A 13,473-nucleotide genomic window follows, 5' to 3' on the forward strand; every position below is an offset into this window, starting at 1 on the left:
TGAGTGTGATGATACTTAATATAGTGTACTTTTATTTTATTTTATATTTTCTGTGTCAGGTATTAAACCCAGGTCTGATGCATGCAAGGCATACACTTTACCATGAAGCCACTTCCCCAATCCCCACATAATATGTATTTTAACTGATGAACACTTAAGTTAGATATCAGACATTAAAAGGCATTGCCTATAGTGTATAGAGAGGAAGTAAGAAGGAAAGCAATGTTACACAGTTGCAAGGACTAAAATTAAGCTCTACTTGAAGAACTTCCTGAATGAGTTGGAATGCCCTTTTCTATTAGTGGAACACAAGCAGTCACTCCTGACTTGGGAAATCTCCTGACCTCTTTGTCAACCCTCACAAGGCTGAGTAACTGTCCCGTCTTAAGAGGTGGATGCAATGGATTTTGATTGTGTAAAACTGGGAGTGAATAGCTCTAATGAATCAACACATTTGTGAAATTCAGCACAGCAGAGAAATACAGTTGACTCTTGAACAACAGTGGATAGCTATGGGCCCAACAGGAGATGGGCACAAGGACACAACAGGAAATCGACTGGGTATGCCATGGGTAGCTTGCCAGGTTCTGCTGTGCGGGCGCAATACTCTCGGTAGCTTGCCGGGCTCTCCAAGAAGGGCAGAGGAATTGAACACGGGTTGGCCGCGTGAAAGGTGAACGCCCTACCGCTGTGCTATCATTCCAGCCCAATGTAAGCTATAGAAAAGAAAATGTTAGCAAATACACTACTGTAAGCTACCTAAATGGTATATTTTCAAGAAAATATGTGTATAAGAATACCTGTGCATTCCAAGGATCAAGTAGAGAGTGGGAATAAAACTTCTACTTCTCTTTTTTCTTGTAAACACCATAAGCACCAAGAGGCTTCATAAAGATTCTAATCATAATGTTCCCACTCCAGCTGCAGAATTAAGCTCATCCTGAGGGATCATTCCTCCAGTTTGTAGGTGGTTCCAGAAATGTGAGTGACACTTCTAGCTTCTAGGGAAGTGGGCAACGGGGCCTGATAGACCTAGCAGATGATTTTCATGGCTAAGCTATTTTCCCCCTCAGAGACAAGAAGTCATTGTTCACAACAAATGTGATTTTGTTTATTTGTTCTTTCATGCAATGGACAATTATGAATCATCTCTTTGGGACAAACCTGGTGTTAGGCTCAACAGTTATATGTTAGATATAGCCCTACATTCCTGGAATTATAGTCCACTGGGAAAGGAAAGAGACATTTCAGCAGCCTGAATGGTAGTACAGTGAGAATGGTGCTAAAACTGAATGCAGTCAATGTAACATCAGTCCCCAGCACTGCAGACAGTCCCCCAAGCCTGCCAGGAGTTATCCCTGAGTGCAGAGCCAGGTACAAACCCAAAACCAAAAGGGAAAATAGAATCAAAGAAAGATAGGGACATTCCAATTCGGCAGATCCCCATACTGTGCCTTGTCCTGAGTTGGGTACTGAGTTCTCTTATGGACTCTCAGAACCTAGGAAAGAAGGAATATTAGTGATACCATACAGATTGAGACATTGCTAGGCACACAGCTCTGATAACTCTAAGCACCTCTCTTGCTATTGACCTCCTTGTTAGCATGTTCTTCGTATGCTGCAGGAGAATCTGAGTTCTGGGTTAGACTTGTGTGAAGAAGGGCATCTGACCCAGGTCAGACAGGGAGAGGCAGAGTAAATGTGGGGAAGAGGGAGGATGCTGTGATGTGTGGAGTGGTACCAGGAGTCCCTGTGGGAGGAGGAGCAGAGGGCCAGAGTGATGAGCCTGTCACAGGAAGAGGCAGAAGGACATGGTGATTAGCACAGGAAGACCAAACAGACCTACCAGAGATATTCAGATAGACTTCTCCAAGATGAGTTACTCCACAGTATCTTTTGATTGTTTTGAGATCAATTGAGACCATCAGATTCACGAGAATATTTTGCCACTCTCTGAACTAACTAGAAGAATACACAGTAGGGGAATTACTCAGAATTAGGATTTTTTTTTTTTATTTTTTTGCTTTTTGGGTCACACCTGGCGATGCACATGGATTATTCCTGGCTCATGCACTCAGGAGTTACTCCTACTGGTGTTCAGAGAACCACATGGGATGCTGGGAATCAAACCCGGGTCGACTGTGTGCAAGGCAAATGCCCTAACCGCTGTACTATTGCTCCAGCCCCCAGAATTTGGATTTTTATCAGGAAAAAAATTCATCAGACAAACCTATCTATGTAGCAGAACAAGCATGTAATTATAGAGTCATAGCTACAGGAGTTCCCTTCATCCTCATGTAAATGTTATTCCAATCTTCTTGGGGCCCCTATCTCATTCTTCATTCTTCTTTTGACCCCTTGTACTTAGAATCTATATCCAAGTAGATTCTTCACATATATGTAATTAAATACATTCTTTTCTATCACTAATATGTCTTGATCTTAATTTGGTGTCTTGATGAGTCAGCAAAGAACCTAGAGGGGTAGAGGTTTCCTCTCCTTACGTTCAAATACCAGGAAAAGATGAGTTAGACCGGTTAGAACAGGGGACCTTGGCAAATGCTCAGAGATTGATAACATTGTCTAGACTTTACTTGAGGACCACAGGGCTAGGACAGTGTGAGGAAAGAATAAGGACATGGGGACACTCTACAGAAGACCAGCAGAGTAGTGAGTGTAAACTCAGTCTTACTGGGTTGGAGGACCCCATAGGTCCTTCATCAGCTGTGGTTTAAGAGCATACATGCTCTTATCAGGGGTTTGAGAGCAAGTAAATTAAACCCTAGGCTCCTTAGTGAAGACTAGGTTTCTGAAAAGATAGAGAATAAGAGCCAGATTTCTTAGCTGGACGATCAATTCTTTTCCCTTCTGCTTCTAAAATGCTACAAGTGTTTCTAGCACCAAATCTTAGGAGCTACCACTTCCTGTACCCCTCACCTCCTGACCTTCATAATGGGTTCACCTTGGGCTCCTTGTAAAACTTTCTTCCAAGGTGAACATTCCCCTTTCCCTCAGCATCTACACCATCTCCTGATCATTTCTTAAATTCAGCACCCCAACAGCACCCAACACATAGAAAATTCCCATTAGATATCTGTTAAATACATAATTGAATGAATAAATGAGTCATGCTTATCCTGCCATGGAATAAGGCACAAGCTTGACTCATGGAAAGTGAGTGTGTCTTACATAGGACCTTGGAGGTCCTACCCTGGAATACAAGAACACCACCAAAGCTTTACAGTAACATGCACAATACCTTGCACTTAATCCATGTGAATTGAACTTTCCTACACAGTGTTGGTGCCTCGGGCTGGGTGCTCTCCATTAGAAGCTGTTTACTAGTTCTTAGGGTTGCCTTTTCTATTTTACATTTTCCCCCAATGTTTATGTTGATGTTAATCAGTTTAATCAGTTGGATTAATTAACTAATTAATTATTTAATAGGCTGGAGTGATAGCACAGTGCTTGGGCTTTCGCCTTTCACGCCACCGACCCGTGTTCGATTCCTCCCTCCCTCTCGGAGAGCCCAGCAAGCTACCTAGAGTATGGAGCTCACATGGCAGAGCCTGGCAAGCTACCCGTGTGTATTGGATATGCCAAAAACAGTAACAATAAGTCTTTCAATGAGAGACGTTACTGGTGCCTGCTCGAACAAATCGATGAGCAACGGGATGACAGTGACAGTGACAGTGTTTATGTTGAAAGAAGGAAGCAGGAAATCTGAGCAGAACAGGGGACTCTGCTAATGCTGGAGAATACTGTAACTGTAGTGGGTCTTTATGTAGCACCGATTATTGACTTAGGCACAGTCTGAAGTTAGTCATAATGCTTGGGCTAGATGGATTGCCAGGCTCTGCTGTGGAATTGTCACAACTTTTAGTGGATGAAGCTGGTTGTTTCATGAGCAGAACATTTCATTTCAATAAAGTAATTACTAGGTCCTATCACTAAAATGAGCAAATATCAATCCCTGGTTCTCAGCTGCTTGTTAATCTGCCTGTGGCCATTCGCCTGGATCATAATTGCTAATTAATTAACAAAACCCTATGGCATTCAGACGTCCTACACACAGATAGAGTAAGTCTTTCTGAGTCTTCTGCTCTGTTGTCACCTGGCCAGGCTGGCTGCGTATTTACATTTGGGATCTCTGGTGGGAGCATTCTTGGCCAAGTGTCCTTGACATGGCTTCTGGTGCTCATTCAGAAACTGGAATGAGTCGAGTGGAGTGATAGCACAGAGGGTAGAGCATTTGCCTTGCAGGTGGTCAACCTGGTTCAATCCCCAGCATCCCATATGGTCCCCCAGCATCGCCAGGAGTAATTCCTGAGTGCAGAGCCAGGAGTAAGCCCTGAGCATCTTCAGGTGTGATCAGCAACCCCCACAAAAAAAATCAAAGTCTCAGAACCTTGAATGACAATAGCATGGCTGAGATAGAGTTGAATTTACTTGCTCTCAAATTTCAGCTGATGAATGACCCACGGGGTCCTCCTAGCCTGTAAAATCGAGTTTACTCTATCAACTCTGTTAGTCTTCTGTGGGGTTTTCCATGTCCTGATCCTTCCTTCACACTGTCCCCACTCTGTGTCCCCACATAAAGTCTAGACCATATTACTGGTCCTGTTCGCTGGGTCCCCAATATGGAACAGGAGCAAGAGTCCCTGGCTTCTTCCTTGCCAAGCTTTCTTTTTTAAAAAAATTTATTTATTTTTTAATTAGTGAGTCACAGTGAGGGTATAGTTACAGATTCGCACATTTTCGTGCTTGTTTTTCCCTCATGCAATGTTTAAGAGCCCATCCCTCCACCAGTGTCCATTTTCCACCACCCATGAACCCAATATCCCTCCCACCCCCCCAGTCCCATTCCCCCCACCCCACCCCGCCTCAGGCTTTCTTATGTGCCCGTGTCTGTGACCTCCACTCCATTGTAAAGGGCAGGGAGGCATAGAGTTTCACTCCCCTCATTGGGATTCCCTCTCTTTTCCAGGGCAGGTTATACACGGATGTTTCCAATGGACACTTGCTAAGCTCAACGCTTAAGCAAATACTCAATGAGGACTGAGGTGCTGAGCTGAGGAATCAGAGTGTTTAGCTGCAAGTCCCTGGAGAATAGAATTGTGGAAGCTGGCATGTTAGGACACAGCCCATGTATGGCGCCTGGCACACACTCAGGATCAGCTTGAGTTTGCCAGAGGAAAGAAGGAACAAGTCAACGAACCATGAAGTGCATGCCCAAATAAATCACAACGCACTTGGCTTCAAGAACTCTTTAGGAGGCAAGAGGTAAGTGCAGAAAATGTGAAATAGTATGGGGAATGAGTAAAGGAGTGGGCAGCCTACTTGAGGAAGAGGAAAGTAATGGCCACAGAAACACACTGTCCTCCTTTCCTCTGCTGGGGTTTTGCCAGTCCCTGCCCATGGCAGACCCTAATCCATCCGTGCAGAGTATGTTCTTCTGTCATCCTCCCTCCCCCTACAGCTCTGCTCCTAAGAGACACAGCTCACGGGTCACCCCCACAATTGCTCCTGGGTGCCTGCTTCCCCTCTCAGTCACCTCACTCTGGTGGAGAGAAGGGCAGATGGGTGGCCAGTCACAAGGTACCCCCCTGCCCCACACACATGACACTGTGTGTGCCAAAATGTGGGCTGAGGGACACAGCTGCCTGAAAGCCACATACTGACCCTCTTGAGCTCCCGAACATAGCTACCCTGTGCAAGGTTGAATGTGTACATAAAAGCTACATGCCACCAACCCCAAGTGCCAGTCACCTTTAGACAGTCACCCTGTGTAGGGTTGAGTGTACATGAAAGCCACATACTGATTCTCTGTCCGGCCACCCTCACAGTGCTCAGAACCCAGCTCCATACCTCCCTGGGGGACTGTGCTGCCCAGGTTTCTGGGGAATTGTGTAACACACTGGTTCTCAGTCGTGGCAACTTTGCTGCCCAGGGCACCTACAACAATGTATGGGACATTAAGGGTTACCACTGCTTGAGGGGACAGGTATTACTGGAATAAAGAGAGAATAGAACCCAGGGGTCCTCCTGTTTGTGGACAATGCATCGCCCTGAGGGTCCACCCTGTCTGCTGTCCACCTTGCTTAAACTCTGTCTATTTGCCACTCTACAGAACAAGGGACAGTCTCACCCCCACCCTGTAATGCATAGGACAGACCCTAGCACCCTTGTGTGCGCAGAGGATTACCTCAGCCCTGTCCACACCATAGAGAATATGGGGTGGCCCTCGTGGCCTGCTGACCTGAAGCTCAGAGTGCTGAGGTTACGAATGCTGGTCACTGAGTGAAGACTGACTGGAAAGAGCTTGTCTGGAGCTGCGTGGGACTTGCAGCGGGACTGGGGTCGGCCCTGCTATCGCCAGCTCGTGGACTGCAGCTCTAACCCTAACATCCAACGGTCCCTGCTCTGCCCACAGCCCTACAGTCCCAGCAGCACACTCATTAGTGCCCAGAACTCCTTAACTGTTCTACTTCCTGCCATGACATAGGGGAAAGGGGGAGGCCATGAAATGGGGTGGCCCCCTGTCACCAGGCACCCACAGCAACAGGCAGAGCCCGTACAGTGACCCAGGTCCTGGGACTGGAGACTAAGATTCTCCTGTTACAGCTGCTCCTTCTGTTGATGCACCACACACCACCCTGAGGGTTCACCCCGTCTGTTGCCCACTTCTTTTGAGTCAAATTCTTGAAGCCCCCAAAAGTGTCTCCCAAGCCCCCAAATCTTCTACCTCCTTTTGCCTGAGGTGCTGCTCGGGCATGGCTGGGTTCTTCTTCCAGAGCTCAGCCAAGTCCCTCCGGGCAGAGTCCATGCCTTGACTACCCACTGCTTGGGGCACCTCCTATGCCCTCCATAGGAGTTACAAGCCACTCCATTTCTTCTAACAAGTCCCGATTACTGAGAGAGAGAGAGAGACAGAGAGAGAGGCCATATTGAAGACTGTATTATAAAGAGTCAGATTACTGAGAGAGAGAGAGAGAGAGAGAGAGAGAGGCCATATTGAAGACTGTATTATAGAGTCAGATTACTGAGAGAGAGAGAGAGGCCGTATCAAAGACTGTATTATAAAGAGTGGGATTAGTACCACTTATGTGACCCTGGAGCCTCCCACAGACCAGGGGGAAGTGTCCCTAAGGAACGACGCACTCAAACTAACGGAGGGCACACTTTTTGTTTTGGAGAAGTTGTCTCAAGGCATAAACTTCCTTAGGCTCATCACTGCCTCTCTATCCTCCATGTGAACTTAGGGGAGATTCTCAGTTTCTGCACACCCACACTTCTCCATGGAGGCCAATGTCTGCAGCCAGCCCAGGGTGCCCTGCTCACTATGTTTTCACAGGGCTGCACAGGAAGCAGCAAGTTAGTGCAGATTCCCTTCTAAATTTAGAACCCGTCTGATGTTTTCAATTCATTTTCGATAACTGCGTTGAGTGCAGTTTCTAAATGACTGGCAAGGGTGCCCTTGCCACCCATCCAGGATGTAACTGTGTCACCAGCCTTCAGTCTGAAATACTGGCCCTGGGTGGGAGACCAGCTGTGTGACTTTAGACATGTTATTTGAGATTCTGCTGTCACCATGAAGTTCGGGTATATGTGCATGGGGGAGTAAGGGAGTAAATTAGGGAAAAGGAGTGGTGGGGGCGGGGGGTGAGAGCTCAGAGAATGAGATTCCTGGGTCATCACTGCCAGTTCAAGAGGTTAACTCCCAGCTGCTCTGACTTGGCATTTCTGCCTTTTCTCTTCTGTCCCTACAAACCCACAGTCCCTACGATCTGCCTTTACCAATTAGAGACTCACCTATTACAAATAGAAACCATTTCTTAATTTTTAAGTTGAATTTTATGTACTTATTTTTCAAGAACATACTTGACTACTGATATAAGATTGGCTTTATGCTTTTGAAGAAACAGCTCAATATCAGGTGTTGACTTCCTCACTGTCCTACATTCTTTTATTCTTTTAATTTAGCATTTGAAAAGCTTAAGGAGTGACTGAAAAGACTATTTAGTTGAATAAGTTTTCATTTCATTTATTTTATCTATTTTGGGGTACAGGGGATCAAACCCAGGGTCTTAGGTTTATACGTCCTCTAGCACTAAGGCATATGGGCACTAAGGCATATGCCCCGCCCTAGGCAGCTTCATTTTCATAAGTTGAAATGACAGATCACTCAAAAATCAAATTATTTCTTCCTGCAAAACTCAGAATAGATTTTGTTCAAAGTCACTGGGTTATGTCAGAGGACCAACTAATATTAATGTCTTTTCTTCTTATTTTATTTTCTATTTGACTTATTATTGTTTTACAAAATGCTGGAGAATTACCATAACAAACTTCACACCTCTCAGGTGTAAGACCCGTAGCACCCACCCACTTTGATTCCAAAGTTCTGGAATCAACTCACTATTTAAGTGCACCTCTTTTGGACCTTTGCTGATAAATATGATAAGTTTTCTACCTATAATGAAGTGATATTACTAAACCTTGCAAGTCCATAGCATTGTTTGCCAAATGATTGACAGAGTAATAAAAAAGGAGGAAATGAGATATGTTTATGAGAAGGACTTAATACACATCCTAAGGCATAGTAAATTCTTGATTTGAGAAAAAGGAAGTAGCGCCCAAAACTCTTCCTTCCACTTGTCTTCCCCTTTCTTAAAAATTTAAGCCCATCAAAATAGCTGCAAGTTGCATCTATTTCCTTCACCTAGATTCACCAAGCTTAAGCTATTGGCCTCATTTGCTTTTTGTCACTCTCCCTCTCTTTCTAAAAAAAAAATGTAGTTATCATGATATCTGGCCTCCCAAAACACATCAAGTGCCTGCTCTGCTAACAATGAACACATTCTCTACATACTCAAAGTATCATCATCACCCTTTAAGATCATATTGATATCATGTCATCTAATTGGAGACTATATTAGACTACTCCTACCTCTATTCACTCATGCTCTTTCTAGTCTTTTACTTCTATACGGGATCCTTGACAGGCAGCGAGCATGCATTAAGTTGCCTTGCTTTCTTTTTCTTCTGGGGCAAATATCACTTTTTTCCCACAATCTTTCTAGTTTCTTCTGGTTATAGTACAGTCAAAGGGCAAAGTGCTTCTCCCAGGAAGGCTGCTGGGTTGCTTTTTTCTGAGGATCTCAGGGATCCCCTGCAGATGCAGAGATGTGATGATGATGCAGAGATCCAATGCATCATTTAAAGCCTCTACAGAAGCAAAAACTCATGGGGATTAGATTCTGATCTGAGATGCATTTCACCACGGACCTGCAGAAGCAGTCAGTATTGGGAAATGAGAAAAGGGAAGCATCAACTTTGAGCTGGAGCCTCGCTGAACCCAATTGTGCAAGAGCTACCGCTCAGCCGTCTCTGCTTTTTGATTAGAACAAAAAGAAATCCCAGCTCTAAAATCTTGAGTGGTGTCTGGACATTGAGGTTGAAACGTTCTATATTCTCCAGGGCTGTGTGAAATAATAATAAACAAACGAAGAACCAAAACACCAAGTCTCTACTCCCTGTCCTTACAGAGAGAAGCCTGTCCAGAGTTACTGAAAACAGGAACTGTCACCACTGCGAGTCCCCTGCCTTCCTTGTTTCTAAGAGAGGAAGTGTGCGGCTGGTTTAGCAACTGCTGGGCTTGATAGCATGGGCTTCTCTGCACCCTGGGGAGAGGGCTTACTTCAACAGAGCAGCAGCAGCTGATGGAGAAGTGGTGATGGTGCTCCTCCTTGCAATCCCCTTCATCTGCTCCTGAGGATAGCATGCCTGACTTTTGAAGGTACCTTTGGGGATGTGGTCGGGGCAGAACAGGAGAGAGAACAGGTTCCTTTAGATAAAGCTGCTAGTTTGAGTTGATTTGCTGGGGGTAGACAACAGCTCCACTCCCACTCCTGTCCTTGAGAACAGGCAGAACACTGTCTCAGGGAGCTACTTGGAAGCCCTGTGTCACATCCACCTGCCCTGTCAATGGTGGATCTGTGAGTTTACATGACAAAGGGTGTGGGACAAACGTATCTGTACCAGGAGAATGACCAGGCACATGACAACCTCCCCACTAAAGACAAGGACTTCTTGGCTCCATACTTCCATGCTGACAGCCTGGGGCAAGTCATGTAAAAAAACAAAATCCACACTTCTTCAGTGCAAACAGGGGATCATGGTACACTGGGTAGATATGATCTAGATGCTCCAAATGTCCAGGAGTCAGTTTGTACTCACAGTAGGTGCTCCATAAATGTTCTGGACGTGGATGTTGTGACTTCCAAAGGTGCATGGAGATCCGACAGGGTGGGGGTTGTGCAACTGATGGATCAGGAAAGTGTTTCTAGGCATGTGAGCATGAGTTTGGGAAGAGGCCAATCTCATATCCAATAACAATAACAAAGATGGTGGTTGTGTATGGGGCAAGAGTTGGTAAGCATGTAGTGTTTATCACTGTCACTGTCACTGTTATCCCGTTGCTCATCGATTTGCTTGAGTGGGCACCAGTAACGTCTCCATTGTGAGACTGGTTGTTACTGTTTTTGGCATATTGAATACACCATTGGTAGCTTGCCTGGCTCTGCCGTGCGGGCGAGATACTCTCGAAAGCTTGCCGGGCTCTCTGAGAGGGGCAGAGGAACTGAACCCAGGTTGGCTGCGTGCCTTATCCACTGTGCTATCGCTCCAGCCCATGTAGTGTTTATAGAGTCTAAAAATAAAAAAATATTGGAGTTCAGGAAGGTTTTAAAGAATCACAATTCTGCAAGGATGGTGGACATACTCTATTGTTAGGTTTCCATATCTCGAGGGTCTCATGTCAGGAAAATGTTTGCCTCCAGACATGCTGAATCTTGCATGCAGAGGTGGAGTGTTGATTCCTGCCAGGCTGAGCACCAAGTCAGAGTACTGCATGAAAAGTTATTTTCCTACAGTTTACACAACAGTCTTACAAGATTATGATGACTATTTGCTTTTGACAAATGAAAAAAATTAGGCTCAGAGAGGTTACTTGATTTATGTCAGTCATATATAGCTATTATCCAAGAGCTAGGCTGTGTGCGGAGATGGTGGGAGCAGGTGGGATTGGGGTGGGATTCTAGAATAGTGAATGTGTAAAGGCCCCCCAATTGTGTTCTTAAAACATTGCTCATTATTTTAGGAGACATATACCACAGAGTCTGCAAATTGTTATTCTGTGATTTGCTACGAGATGCTAAATCACAAGTTTAATAAACAGGGCTCTGTTTCTTTGAAAATGGGGAAAGCAAGCCCATATCAAAGTTCTGATAAAATCTCTTGCATCTAGTGGCTGTTAGGACAATGTTATTCTCAGGGCCAGAGAGATAGTACAGCAGGTAGAGAGCTTGCCTTGCACGAACCTGACCAAGGGTTGATCTTGGGCAACCACATATAGTCCTCCTGCAGGAGTGATCTTTGAGCACAGTTCCAGGAATAAGTTAACCCTGAGCACAGTGGAGTGTGGAACAAAAAAGTAAAACATAAAAATGCTATCTGAGAACAATCAATATGTTCTGAAAATACAAAATTAAAAAAGCATATTAAGGACTTTAAGGATAAGCAGGCTGAAACCTGTCTTTATGCTTATATCTTAAACTTATGTGGGAGCAGGAAAACCTCATGAAAAGCCACTGCTATTGTTAGTTGGATCAACCTTCCTGTAGCTGTCAGTGGGCTGTGTGAGTCCCAGAAAGCCTTTCTGCCTCTTTCAGTTCCAGAGTCCTACCACAGAAAAGAAGATCATTCTCCCTTCTATGTTCGTAGTAGTTTAAAATGATATCTAATATGGAGAATATGCTAACCACTAAATTGGAACTATTAATATTATTCCTAACCCATACAATTAAAATTTGTCGAGTGTACCAGTTTACAAGTACATGACAACAGGCAGTGATAAATATAATGACTCGAACTATTCAGTTGATGAACTGCATAGTCTTCAATTTTTCTGAATCCACCTGTTTCTTATTTTGACAGAAATTAAACACTTATGGGGAGGCATTCATTAAAGAAAACAAAAATCACTTTCCTAACACATTCACAAGTTTTTATGCTGGGTTGCAGGGGTGACAATGTACTTCCAAGAGGAGTGTGCCTTACTTAAAAGCTTAAAAATGATTCTTTATGGCAAACTCTGATTAGCTTTCTGCATTAACAGAAGCTGCTGGTTTTTAACTTTTCATTTGACTTTTAGTAAAAATGCATTTGCTCTCGCCCTGAAAGAAGCTGAAATTTAAAATTCTCATTTGGGATATATAGGATGGCAGCTGTCAGCAAACTGTGATCCTGACTGCATCCATAATGCATGTTCAACCATGCATCCATTGATAAACCCATCCATCCATTATTTTATTCAGTCATCCAATAATTCATCCATATATCTATCCTTCCATCTATTCTCTACCTATACATCTCTCTTTCCTACCATCAGTGTACTTATGCCTTCCTTTTTTAAAACATGTATTGAGGCCATACCATGTGACCAACTTCCTCCCTTTCTCACTAACCTAAAAGTTCCGAAGGAAATAAGTATATTGGGTCCAAACCACTTCCTCTCATCTGAGAACCTCCAAGGGAGACAGCTTATTTCATTACAGTAACCATGGGGCCTTATGGGCCCATGACTCCCTATTGCTGTTTAATAGCTTTGCTAAGTCATACTTCCCTCCTCTGCATCTAGCAGGCTGGGACTATGTGGGACAACTTGGGCTGTGGTAGTGGGAGCTGGAAAGACTCAGAATCACTGTACAAGGATGTAAAACTTGTCTTTCTGGGTGGCTGGGGAAAACAGTCGACTTTCGAGAACTGTGCTGACACTGGAATCTTAGCACGATCTGCCCACACTATCCCAGTCACTTTTATAGACACATCCTTCAATCAAATCAGTGCCACATTCAGCCACTTGATGTAACTAAGTAGTACTTATGATGTTCCAGGTGCCTGCAGGTAATGGTCTTTCATTGAGGAATAGAATAGACATGAACCTGTTCTTAGGAAATTAATAGCCTGTGGGTGGGAGTGAGAAGTACACACTTAAAAAAAATAAAACAATTAGTTGTGCTTGGTAGGGGAGAAACAGAGCTCATAGCACAGCAGATGAATCAGTTTAGTGAGTGACTGACCTAGTTTGAAACAAATTCTCATATTTACCTGGGCTCAAAGTCAGGCTTCTTTCCAATTAACATCACATGCCTTATTGGCTTCCCTATACCTTCTGAGTCACATGAGAAAATGGCTTAAAATTATATAATCTGAATACAGATTCTAAGCACCTCAATTGTCAGGACCTATTTCACATCCAGGCTCTATCAATAAACCTGTTGGTCCATTTACTCAAAAGACTCAATAGCGGTTAGTACATGATGATCCAGCAAACCAAGTAATAGCACATTTAAAAGGGAATCAGAGCAGTTTCATTCACACTCCATTTACTTTCTTAGGCCGAACAAACAC

At 44.2% G+C, this 13,473-nt stretch overlaps 2 protein-coding genes across 3 annotated transcripts in view; one reads left to right on the top strand and one right to left on the bottom strand.

The window, feature by feature from the left end:
• TG (thyroglobulin) overlaps positions 1-13,473 on the bottom strand; it is a 252,528-nt gene that overhangs the window by 45,817 nt on the left and 193,238 nt on the right. The gene's annotated exons all lie outside the window — the stretch shown is intronic.
• Positions 1-13,473, top strand: part of SLA (Src like adaptor) — a 71,825-nt gene that overhangs the window by 20,262 nt on the left and 38,090 nt on the right. Inside the window, exons 2-3 of one of the 2 annotated variants that reach the window (XM_055126735.1) lie at positions 4,988-5,283; positions 9,549-9,799. The gene's annotated coding sequence lies outside the window, so the exon portion shown is untranslated. The remainder of the gene's footprint in view (positions 1-4,987; positions 5,284-9,548; positions 9,800-13,473) is intronic. The other variant, XM_055126737.1, reaches the window with a different exon arrangement.

This window comes from Sorex araneus, chromosome 2, assembly GCF_027595985.1.
Source record: "Sorex araneus isolate mSorAra2 chromosome 2, mSorAra2.pri, whole genome shotgun sequence".
NCBI lineage: Eukaryota > Metazoa > Chordata > Mammalia > Eulipotyphla > Soricidae > Sorex > Sorex araneus.